Source organism: Hemitrygon akajei, chromosome 1 (assembly GCF_048418815.1).
Source record: "Hemitrygon akajei chromosome 1, sHemAka1.3, whole genome shotgun sequence".
NCBI lineage: Eukaryota > Metazoa > Chordata > Chondrichthyes > Myliobatiformes > Dasyatidae > Hemitrygon > Hemitrygon akajei.
Window position 1 is genome coordinate 27,536,280 of NC_133124.1, and position 13,280 is coordinate 27,549,559.

Here is a 13,280-nt window from a genome sequence, read left to right on the forward strand (position 1 = left end):
ATTAGCTGAAGGATGGAAAACAGAAAGTGATGATAATTGATAGCTTTTCAGATGAGAGGATTGCAGGCAGATGTGTCTCCCAGAGATCAGCCCTGGTCTACAGCTTTATCTGAAAGATATAAATGACTTGAACATGAGAGGGTGGCATAAAAATTCAAAATTTGCTGATGATGGAGATGCTGTTAAGAAGTCAGGAAGGTGGTCATCAATATAGCTAGCGGTTAGTGTAATGCTTTTGCAGCTCCATTGACCTGGGTTCAACTCTGCCGCTGTCTGTAAGGAGTTTCTACATTTTCCCCATGACCGTGGTTTCCTCCAGGTACTCCAATTTCCTCCCATGTACCAAAGGTGTACGGATTTGTAGGTTAATTGATCATGTGGGTGTAATTGGGTGGCGCAGGCTCGTTGGGCCAGGAGGGACATTTTCACGTGCTGTATCTCAAAGTGAAAATATTGAATTGAATTGAATTGAATTTACTTTATTTCTTACATCCTTCACATACATGAGGAGTAAAAATCTTTATGTTGTGTCTCCATCTAAATGCTCCATATGCAATCATAGTAATTTATAATACATACAACAGTCAATGTAATATAGAGTACACTCAAATCAGGATGAGTTCATCAGTCTGATGGCCTGGTGGAAGAAGCTGTCCCAGACCCTGTTGGTCCTGGCTTTTATGCTGCGGTACCACTTCCCGGATGGTAACAGGTGGAATAGATTGTGGTTGGGATGACATGGGTCCCCAGTGATCCTACGGGCCCTTTTTACACACTTGTCCTTGTAAATGTCCTGAATCATGCGAAGTTCACAACTACAGATGCGCTGGGCTGTCTGCACCACTCTCTTCAGTGTCTTGTGATTAAGGGAGGTACAGTTCCCATACCAGGCAGTAATGCAGCCAGTCAGGATGCTCTCAATTGTGCCTCAGTAGAAAGTTCTTAGGATTTGAGGGCCCATACCAAACTTCCTCAACCGTCTGAGGTGAAAGAGGCACTGTTGTAATATAATACAGAACAAACAAAAAAATTGGACTGAAATGATGTCATATACTTTCAGCTAGTAAGTTAAACCATGTAGCACAGTTTCAGAGGGTGTGCAGAAGCAAGGCGCAAGAAGCAAGACTTTTGAAAGTCACTGGACATGTTAAGCATATGGTACGAGGATCCTTTATTAATTCATGCCTGTTTCTGACTACATATAATTCCATGCCTCTCATAAATTTAATAAACTTCTGTAATGTCACTCCTCCATCTTCTATGTTAGTGTGATAATAAATCTCAATTTTCCAATCTCTCCTTATAAATACAGCCCCTCATTCCAAGCAACATAATGGTGATTCTCTTCTGCACTCTTTCAGTTGTTGCCATGTGTTTCTAGAAACATACCAGATAGAAGTGTACACAATAATCTATTCTCCATCTCCATCTCTAATAGGATCCCACCACCAAGCACATCTTTCACCCCTCCCACTCCACTTTCTGCTTTCCGCAGGGGTTGTTCCCTACGTGACTCCTTTGTCCTTTTGTCCCTCCCCCACTGATCTCCCTCCTGACACTTAGCCTTGCAAAGAGAACAAGTGCTACACCTGCCCCTATGCCTCCTCCCTCACTACCATTCAGGGTCCCAAACAGTCCTTCCAGGTGAGGTGACACTAAACATATACTGTGTTCAGTGCTCCCGATGTGGCCGCCTGTATATCGGTGAGGCCCAACGTAGATTGGGAGACCACTTCACCAAGCACCTACGCTCCATCTGCCAGAAAAAGCAAGATTTCCCAGTGGCCATCCATTTTAATTCCAATTCCCATTCTCATTCCAATATGTCTATCTATGGCCTCCTCTGCTGTTGCGATGAGGCCACACTCAGGTTAGAGGAACCTTCATATTCTGTCCAAACCGATGGCATGAGCATCAGTTTCTCAAAGTTCCAGTAATGGCCACACTCTCCTTCACCATTCGCCACCTCCTTTTGCCTCTCTCATCTTATCTACTTGCCTGTCCATTGCCTCCTCCCCTTTTCCTTTCTTCATGGCCTTCTGACCCCTCAGAATCCCCCTTCCCCAGCCCTGTATCTCTTTTACCAATCAACTTCCCCACTCTTTACTTCACCCCTCTCCCTCCTGGTTTCAACAGTCACCTTGTGTTTCTCCCTCCCCTTCCCCCCCCCCCCCCCATCTTTCAACTCACCTCCTCATCTTGGCCTGCTGAGTTCCTCCAGCACTTTTTGTGTTGCTACAATAATCTAAGTGTGGTATTATCAATACTTGGTACAAGTGCAACATGACATCCCAACTCTTATCCCATCAAACCTTCAGCCTACAAAGGCAAGCATTGCAAATGCCTTTTGCCCTCCATTGTTCCAGCTTTGCCACCACTTTCAGTGAGCCGTGGATTTGCACCTCAAGGTCTCTATATATTCTATACATCTCACTTGAAGTTGACTTTCTCCCCCACCCCCTCAAAATGCAACACCTCACCATTATCTGGACTAAATTCTACATGACAACACTCTGCCTGACTTCTCAGCTGCTCAGTATCTCACTGTATCATTAGACAATTTTTTTCACTGTCCACAACTCCACCAGTGTTCACATTGTCTACAATTGTACTAACTGTATCCCCTACATTCTCATCCAAGTCATTTATATACACACAAAGGTATATTACAAAGGTGTAGCTCAGATCCTGAAGTAAGTTATTTGTTACAGATTTCCAAATGGAAAACATTCATCCACTGCTACTCTTTGCATCCTATTGTCTAGATAGATAGATAGATAGATAGATAGATAGATACTTTATTCATCCCCATGGGGAAATTCAACTTTTTTTCCAATGTCCCATACACTTGCTGTAGCAAAACTAATTACATACAATACTTAACTCAGTAAAAAAATATGATATGCATCTAAATCACCGTCTCAAAAAGCATTAATAGCTTTTAAAAAGTTCTTAAGTCCTGGAGGTAGAATTGTAAAGCCTAATGGCATTGGGGAGTATTGACCTCTTCATCCTGTCTGAGGAGCATTGCATCGATAGTAACCTGTCACTGAAACTGCTTCTCTGTCTCTGGATGGTGCTATGTAGAGGATGTTCAGAGTTATCCATAATTGACCGTAGCCTACTCAGCGCCCTTCGTTCAGCTACCGATGTTAAACTCTCCAGTACTTTGCCCACGACAGAGCCCGCCTTCCTTACCAGCTTATTAAGACGTGAGGCGTCCCTCTTCTTAATGCCAACTATCTACCAACAGTCTAGCCAACTGTGGATCCAGTTTGTCAAATCATCTCAGATCCCTTGTCCCTTACCCTTCTGGAGTACACTTCCCTCAAGTTTCCTATTCGATCTGACTCAGCTCCATTTCCCTACCTGTTCTCTATAATTCATAACTACACTCAGCCTTGAACGTACTCAGTTGCTCCATTTCCACAGATGTTCAGGGTAGAGGATTCCAAAGATTCGGCATCTTCTGGAAGGAAGAATTCATCCTCATCTTTATCTTACATGTGTGACAACTTAATCAGAAGCCATGTACTTCTATATTCTCCCGCGGGGAAAATCGTCCTCTCACCATCTATTTGCTGTATGAGATGATGTTTACTCTGTGTACATGTGACTTTGTTTCACAGAGAAGGTAGCAGAGAATGCTATCCTTGAATATCCTAATGCCCAGTAATTGGATTTCACTTATTTTGATGTACAAGTTGTTGCAAAGTGAGTTCCGATAAAAAAAAATCATGAAATCAATTAAAATGACTTTTAAAATGTCTTTTGGGTCGTTTAAACCAAGAAAGAAGTTTCAGTGTTTTGTATCTTGCACAGGCAGCTCATTGCAGCTCAAAGCAATCAAAGAATCATCTTTTAAAGTGTATTGCCCAACTCAGACAGCAATACACATTATAACTACCACGGAGGGAAGGAGAGGCTGACGGGGAGAGTTATAGAGTATGGAAATAGGTCATCAGTCTATGGAGTCAGCTTTGACCATTAAGCATATATTTATACTAATCTTACCAAGATATGAAATGGCTTTTTGTGTCCCCATGCTCTTCTGCGGGATCGTTGATATTGTATTATTGTTGAAGTTGCTGTGTAGAGAGGTAACCTAGTTCTAGGATGTAGATGATGGTTTTTCAGACTCTTGAGAACGATCTTCTCTGTAGAGTCTCTTCTATTCCATGGAGCCAATGCGTACCTCCTCAGCTCATCTGGAGGTGAGGCTATTGATACTAAAGGGATATCTTCCAGAGGCTTTCGTTTCCTTCCTGATCTGATCTGACGTTCTCCAGGTTCTGCCTCACAGGCCTGAGGTTCATTGTCACCTTGATCCTCTTGAACTACTGTTTTATGGCAAGCAATGTTGTGTAGCATGCAGTATGTGATGATCGTGTCAGTGAATGACCAGAATGGTGTGGGTAATAAAATCTCATCTTCAGCAGACTATGGTGCTCTCCACTGCTATCCTGGCACTTGCGTGGCTTCGTTCCCTCTGTGCTTAGCTGCTGTGGCTGGAGAACATTCTGATGTGGACAGCCGCAGAGATAAAAGCAACGTCAGCCACTGGAAATGGATGACTATTGTGTGCTTCTTGTAACATGGCACTGACCAGAAGGGATTAGGGTGTGATACATAACCACAGGCACTTTGAGGGGTGAAAACCTATCTAGTTCATTAAACTGTTCAAGTTATTAAGGGGAGCTTTTGAGGCACATGAGCGCAATCACTGAGTGCTTTCACTCAGGAGATTATGATGCCCAAGATGCTGCCTGTTCTGCAGTGAAAACAAATAGATGAATTCATCCTGCTCAGGTATCTTCCGTGAAATATGAAAGATTTCTTCAGTGGCCACTTAGGAAGACCCAGTGGTGAGGAAGACGAGAGTCAACATGGCTAAAAACAGAAAAAAAAGATTAGCTTTGTTTGTCACATGTACAGTACATCAAAACATACAGAGAAATACGTCAAATCAAATCAGTGAAGCTTGTGCTGTGGATCCTGCAAATGTTGCTATGCTTCCAGCACCAACATTGCATGCCCACTAAGCCTAACCATGTGTACCTCTTTAGTATGTAGGAGGAGACTGGGGCACCTGGAGGAAACCCACGTGGTCATGGGGAGACCTTACAGGCAGAAGCTGGAATCGAACCCTCATCAGACACTGTAAAGTGATGAGCTAACCACTAGGCTGGTGTGGCTTTCACTTCTATAGAGAGAACAAATGTGCCTCTGAAGGCTTTGCTGCAATCCCAATGTTGTCAATTCATTTCAGAGATGACAGTAAGCCTGTGAATGGATTGCTTTTGGAGATATACTGGGTAGGATATAGTTTCTCTGATTTCTGGAATTTGGCTCCCACAGATGGTAGATGGGCTCCCACAGTTCTTTGACTCCTCCACCAAGGTCTCTGGCTCAGCCATGGCCATAACAACCCCTCCAGTCATGGAGTGCTGCCAGCAATACCACCAGTAATGCAACCATTGAATAAGTAATTCAACAGCTAAATGACGCAGAAAGCACACTGTTAATTTTAGCACAATCAGGACTTTGGAAGATATCTGCACAGAAGCTTCCTGGTGAAGAAGGATGTCAGTAGAGTGCTTCTTTAAAATAGCAAGAAAAGTAACAACCTAAGGTCACATGTCTCTTGAAATGAGACCATCTCAGAACAACTATAATGTGAAGCTTTGAATTCCAGTTTATGTTGATACAGGCAGGAAAGGAAGTTGTCTGAATGGTGACATTATTAGGCGTATAAACACAAGAAACCCTGCAGATGCTGGAAATCCAGAGTAGCATGCATAAAATATTCTGGAGGAACTCAGTAGGTCACGTGGCATCTGTGGAGTGAATAAAAACTTGATGTTTTGGGCCGAGAGCCCTTATTAGGACTATTCATCAGGATTAGCTCCTGATACTCAAAAAGGTCAGGCATGGGTGTGCAAGAAATGCTCAGATGAATTTTATGACATGTATCAGAAATGATTATAAAATGGTCTATTTCCAAAGCATGAATACCTTGTGTTTATGCATACTATACATAACAAAATAAGTGAGCATTATGCGTTGCATTATAGGTGGTTCCAATCACATCTATCAATTGTTTTTACACTACACACCTACAGAGATTGAGCTCTAGGCCAAGATATCTAATTGGACCTTGCTTCACTTAATGAAAAGTAGCTTTAACAACAGCTTATAGTGTCATCAACCAATTAAGCTACTCCCCCTATCCAAAATGAAGAAGATATTTAAGAGATGGTTGTTTATTGGAATCATAATTGGGAGGAGGTTAAATAAATTCAAAAATATAGTATTCTGTGGTCAATAAAAAGAAAAGAATTAAAGTAAATTGAAGATAAAATGGAGAATTTTTCAAATTTAGCTCTAATTATTTTTGTTATACCACCAGTTTCTCATGGGTTGCTGTTGACATAACCAGCTATTCTACCCAAGAATGACATTTTATCTTTTTTAGAGCTCAGTTAAAAAAAAAATGAATGCTTCCGCTGTGCCAGTTATTACTTTGGAAAAACAAATCGCTTTTGGCTTCAATTCTGAAATATGTGGCAATATGCAACAAAAGTGATGAATGCTTTGATTTAAGTTTGGAGTGTAAAGTATTTTCAGGCAGATTCAAATATTAGACACATTTATTAGCACTCAGTTTGTCTATTTTTCAAGCTTGCTTGTCATCTGTGCAGTAAAGCATAAATCACAAATAGAAAGATGCAGACACTAACAAGATATAATTATTGCAGTCTTTGCTATTTGCAGAAAAATACAATTTTATGGCAGTCCATTACAGTGGGTGCAATTTTGTTTTACATAATAATATCACACCGCACCACTTTTCTAAATGTCTCTGACACCCAATTTTTATAACTAATCTGCTTCTTTTTCATTTTGTCCTGTCTTGAATCCAAAGAGTTAGAATAGCATAGATCAATTTGGAATTTGAATCTTGATTATTATTACAGGATTTATATTACATTATGTCAAAATGCAAGATTTTGATTTAAAACATTACTTAATACATATCTGCTAAAATATAAGTCATGATGGTACTGCTCATCCATTGTCTTCAACTCAGGAGAACAGAGTGAAATCAAAATATGAATCAAACTTTAAAATGTGCATAAAATTTAATATTCAACAATGCAAAGACATATATTTAATATATAAATACACAGCATACAGGTGTCACAGCACACCATATCATAAATTAATATAAAACATTGCTATTATCTGTTCAATCATTTTGCTAAGCACACAGAATTGGTGAGCCAGATATTGGTAAGAGGAGATGTTTATGGAAGCTAGCAGAAAATATAAAATGAGCCTGTGAATAATTAATGAAGTATTTGTGCTCGCACATAAAATTGTTATAGCTACAAGCAGCAAGTACCAGCTCACGATAGAAATTGAGCATCTAAGCTACATGTGCACAAAAAGCAATCTGAGAAATTAAATTTTCATTTTAATTATGTAGACGTGAAGCAGATAGCTCTAATATCAAAATTACATTAAACACTGTGATGGGTATGACTGTGTATTATAACAGATAAAATGTCCCTTCAGAGACCGAGTACATTTTTTTTCCTGCATATATTTACCCCATAGGGACAAAACAACAATTATTGTATGAAGGCAAATCATCACATTGTTTCAAAATGCTTTAATGAAAAGCAGATTGTGCAGGACTTCCTGCCTTCACCAATGTTATAAGGATTCTGCAGAGTTACGCTTATGCAGAGATAGATAATTGGGGTGGAGAAATACTTCCCGGTTCTAGAAATCAATGGACAGAATCACTCCTGAATGAACTTGTTTCTTTCTGCTTAAGACCAAGTACACATTTGATCATATGTATATATTTAATTTTTATATCAGGGGAAGACCCTGCTTGTACCATGTCTGAAGTGACAACCACGTTATTACTTAGTATATGCTTATGGACTGAATCAAATTCTAATTAGAATTTATTGCTTCCAGAACTCTGTGTTGATTTGAACAGAATTGTTCAATGTTATTAATGTGAACATTATTTTGTACATTCAGAGCATAGCCATATTGAAACGGTTTACAACGTGGCATTCCTTTAGTGAAGGAATATATATCGGTTATATATGCTTATCAAGTTACCACTAGCTGAATGGAAATTACAAAAATCTAAGGCACAGAATTTCCTTTTCCTTGGTATTCACCCTGCCAGCCTTTACAGTACTATGTAAAAGTCTTAGGCGTGCGCATGTGTGTGCGCACACACACACACACCACACACGCACACACACACGCGCGCACACACACACGCACACACACACGCACAAGCGCACACACACACACACACACACACACACACACACACACACACACACACACACACACACACACACACACATGGCATTTGTACAGCACTGTATTTGTCAACGTGGAGCGGAGAGTGAATTTGTAAATCTGGCGAGAGCAAAGGATGTTGGGAATGGTGAGGGGGAGCGTCGTGTGTGGAGTATGGGACAGGTGGCAGAGAAGGAGTGCCAGCAGCAGGGGGCGGCTGGGTGCAGACACACCCATTCCTGAGACACCAGGCAAGGTCATTTGATTCCAAACACTTGGTTTGTTGATCATTACAGAATGTACTTCTAGTGCTTCCTGCTCCCTCCCCTCTCCCTTCCCCCTTTCCCAACCATGATTTCCCTCTCCCTGTCCACTTCCAACTTTCAGTCCACAATAGAGACCCAAATCAGAATCAGGTTTATCATTGCTCACATATTTCCTGAAATTTGTTTCTTTTTGCAGCAGCAGTACAGTGCAATACATAAAATTACTACAGCTCTGAATATTGAAAGGCCTAGACATGGTAGATGTAGAAACGATATTTCCCATGGTGGGAGAGTCTAGGACAAGAGGGCACAGCCTCATAATCGAGAGGTATCCATTTAAGACAGAGATGAGGAGAAATTTCTTCAGCCAGAGGGTGGTGAACTTGTGGAATTTATTATCACAGGCAGCTGTGGAGGCCAAGTCATTGGGTGTATTTAAGGCAGAGCTTTATAGGTTCTTAATTGGACATAGCATCAAAAGTTATGGGGAGAAGGCCGGGGAGTGAAGCTGAGGAGGAGTAAAAATGAATCAGCCATGATTGAATGGTGGAGCAGACTCGATCAGTCAAATGGCCTAATATTGCTCCTATGTCTTATGGTCTTATAGTACTGTACAAAAGTCTTAGGTACTTTAGCTATAGATGTGCCTAATATACATATATGTGTTTAAGACTTTTGCACAGTACTATAGAATCAAAAAATCATGCACCATAACTTCCAGTACCACAAGTGCACTTCTATCACTTGAAACATCACCTTCTCTTCTTCACTTTCTGTTGGACTATTCCTTTGGTGATTCCTTCTCTTCTGTTCTCCCCTTCTCTCTCTCTCTCTCTCTCTCTCTCTCTTACCTTCTGTGTTCAGTTTTATTATCAGCTGTAAGGTAAGAGTTGATCCATAAAGAAGGCAGTAAATGTTAAATGAAGTTCAGTGTGGATACACACTATCTACACTTCAATAAAATGGTGCCTCACAAATGCTAGGCCTTTTCAATCAGTGACATCACAGCCGAGTCCATTCAGCATCCTAATTAGCACATTTCCTGTGGAAATTATTGACTAGTGTGATAATTTTCATTTCCATTACAAGAAGTACTTACTTATTTTTTGTTCAAACCAGTTGAACTCTTAGGGTTATATTTAGTTTCCATTTTTAGCAAATTTTGTATCTGTATTCCCAGATCCCTCTGTTCTACTGCACTCCTCACAGGCACAAAGCCGTGTTGACTCTCCCTAATAAGTCCCTGTCCATCCAAATACTTGTAGATCCTATCTCTTAGTACTCCTTCCAATAATTTACCTACTACAGACGTCAAACTTACTGGCCTATAATTTCCCAGTTTACTTTTTGAGCCTTTTTTAAACAATGGAATAACATGAGCTATCCTCCAATCCTCCGGCACCTCACTCGTAGATACCGACATTTTAAATATACCTGCCAGGGCCCCTGCAATTTCAACACTAGTCTCCTTCAAGATCCGAGGGAATACCCTGTCAGATCCTGGGGATTTATCTACTCTGATTTGCCTCAAGATAGCAAGCACCTCCTCCTCTTCAACCTGTATAGGTTCCATTACCTCACTACTTGTTTGCCTTATTGCCATTGACTCCATGCCAGTTTCCTTAGTAAATACAGACGCAAAAAACCCATTTAAGATCTCCTCCATTTCTTTTGGTTCTGTACAAAGCCAACCACTCTGATCTTCAAGAGGACCAATTTTATCCCTTGCTATCCTCTTGCTCTTAAAATATCTGTAGAAGCTCTTTGGATTATCCTTCACCTTGACTGCCAAAGCTACCTCATGTCTTCTTTTAGCCCTCCTGATTTCTTTTTTAAGTATTTTTGCACTTTTTATACTCCTCAAGTACCTTATTTGCTCCCTGTTTCCTATACATGTCATACATCTCTCCCTTCTTCTTTATCAGAGTTCCAATATCCCTAAAGAACCAAAGTTCCTTATTCTTATTCACTTTGCCTTTAATCCTGACAGGAACGTACAAACTCTGCGCTCTCAAAATTTCTCTTTTGAAGGCCTCCCACTTACCAACGACATCCTTGCCAGAGAACAACCTGACCCAATCCACGCTTTTTAGATCCTTTCTCATTTCTTCAAATTTGGTCTTTTTCCAACCCGAGGACCAGATCTATCTTTATCCATGATCAAGTTGAAACTAACGGTGTTATGATCACTTGGAACCAAAGTGTTCCCCTACACACACTTCCATCACCTGTCCTAACTCATTTCCTAATAGGAGATCTAATATTGCATCCTCTCTAGTCAGTACCTCGATATATTGATTTAGAAAACTTCCCTGAACACATTTCACAAACTCTAACCCATCTAGACTTTTAATAGTATGGGAGTTCCAATCAATACATGGAAAATTAAAATGTCCTACTATCACAAAATTATGTTTCCTGCAGCTGTCTGCTATCTCAGATTCAGATTCAGATTCAGTTTATTGTCATTTAGAAACCACAAATGCAATGCAGTTAAAAAATGAGACAACGTTCCTCCAGAACGATATCACAAAAGCATATGCCAAAACAGACTACACCAGAAAATCCACATAATGTTTGGCAATCCCCAATCCAGAGTCCGGAGAGGCTGCTGCGTATTAATATCATGCTACCGTCTTAGCGCATTCCCCAGAAAGGAGCTCCAAATCCACCAGACAAACAAGACCAAAAACTAAAGCTACAAGACCTGCACAAAACCACATAGTTACAACAGTGCAAACAATAGCATAATTGATTTAAAAAAAACAGACCATAGGCACAGTAAAAATAGTCCAAAGATGTTAAAGGACTATAAGTTCAAAAGAAATCACCACACAGTTTCCACAAGTCCCCAGGGTCCTGACAGATTCACTATCCCACACCAGCGGCAGAAGGGAATACCCCTGCTATGGACTTCCAAGGCACCACCCGATTCAGCCTCACAGACGCAGCACACAATGAAAGCTCCATCGAACCCAGCCTCGCAGACACAGCACACAATGAAGCGACCTGATTGCAGCGGACTCCGAGTCCTTCGAACCTCCGAGCCGACGACCATCCCCTCCAGCACAGCTTCTCCGAGCACCATCCTCTGCCAAGTGTATTAAAATGCCCCCGCCAACGGCCATCGGTAACGCAACCCCAGGACTGGGGGCCTGTTCTTCTCAGCAGAGACCCAGACCTCACAGCAGCAGCAGCAACAAAGAAGGTCTTCCTGGAGATTTCCAGATGTTCCTCCGTGCTCCCACGTCCGTTTCCAATTGATTATGATTGTGCACGGCACCCCACTTCACAAATAACAGATAATCAGCTCCGGAGTGGCCGCTGCAAGCTGCGTCGCGCCACCATCTTGGATCTTGATCTGTCTGCAGATTTGCTCCTCCAATTCTCGCTGACTATTGGTGGTCTATAATACAACTCCATTAAAGTGGTCATACCTTTCCTGTTTCTTAGCTCCACCCATATGGCCTCAGTAGACAAGCCCTCTAATCTGTCCGGCCTGAGAACTGCTGTAACATTTTCCCTGACTAGGAATGCCACCCCCCTACCCTTCATCCCTCTGACTTTATCATGTCTGAAACATCGGAACCCTGGAACACCACCTCTCCCCACCTTTTTACTTTGGCCTCTTCCTCCTTCCTTTCCAGTCCTGATGAAGGGTCTCCGCCTGAAATGTCAACTGTTTATTTCTTTCCACAGATACTGTCTGACCTGCTGAATTCCTCCAGCATTGCATTTTGTAGGTGTCACTCTAGACTTCTAGGATCTGCAGAGTTTACTGTGTTTAGAACTTTATCAATTGAGCTTTAAGAATAAAGAAAGAAGATAGTAATGAAATGCCAGAAAATTTAAATTCAAGCAGTCATTGAAAATTTGCAATTTGAATACAGCTAGTCAGCGACAGGAACCATGAGGCCTCTGGATGTCAATGAAACGACCCCGGTCTTGGTGAAGGGTCTCAGCCTGATATGTCAACTCTTTGTTCCTTCCTATACCTGCTGAATACCTCCAGCACTTTGTGTGTGTTACCATTTGGATCACCAGTGTTTACCAAGAAAGAACTCTGATCTGTATGTGATTCCCATCTATCAACATGGTTAGAAAAGCACCAAATATTTGTAATAATTCTGCAATAAATTGTGGTCAACTATCACAACAAACAATGAAGAAGCAAGCAGACAGTAAGCAAATTCAAAGGGGAGGCTGCGCGGGAGCAGCACAAATTCAGAACGCAACGTGTTCAAGGCGCAGCCATAGACGGAGTTGTTATCGCTATCCAATCCTCTCCCAACGACACTTACCCATGCAACTAGAGGCGATGTAACACCACACCTTTTCATCTCATCCATTCTCACTAAATGAACTGAAATAGTACTTCCATGTGGAAAAGCAATGCACTTGCAGCATTTATAATCTAATGTACTGTTTTCAGTTTTCACAAAGTTGTCTCCTTTACACTGGAGAAATGAAACACCGCTTAGGCGACGGCTTCGCAGAGCACTCGTGTTCTGTCTGCAGTTCTGTCATGCCCATCAGTTTAAGTCTTCAGCCTGCTCTGACAATGATCTGTTTGTGATCTCCTGCACTGGGCCATTGAAGCTCAATGTAAACTTCAGCATGAGCTGTTTGGACACTTTGCAGCATTAATGGCTAAATATTGAATCCAACAATTTCAGTTAA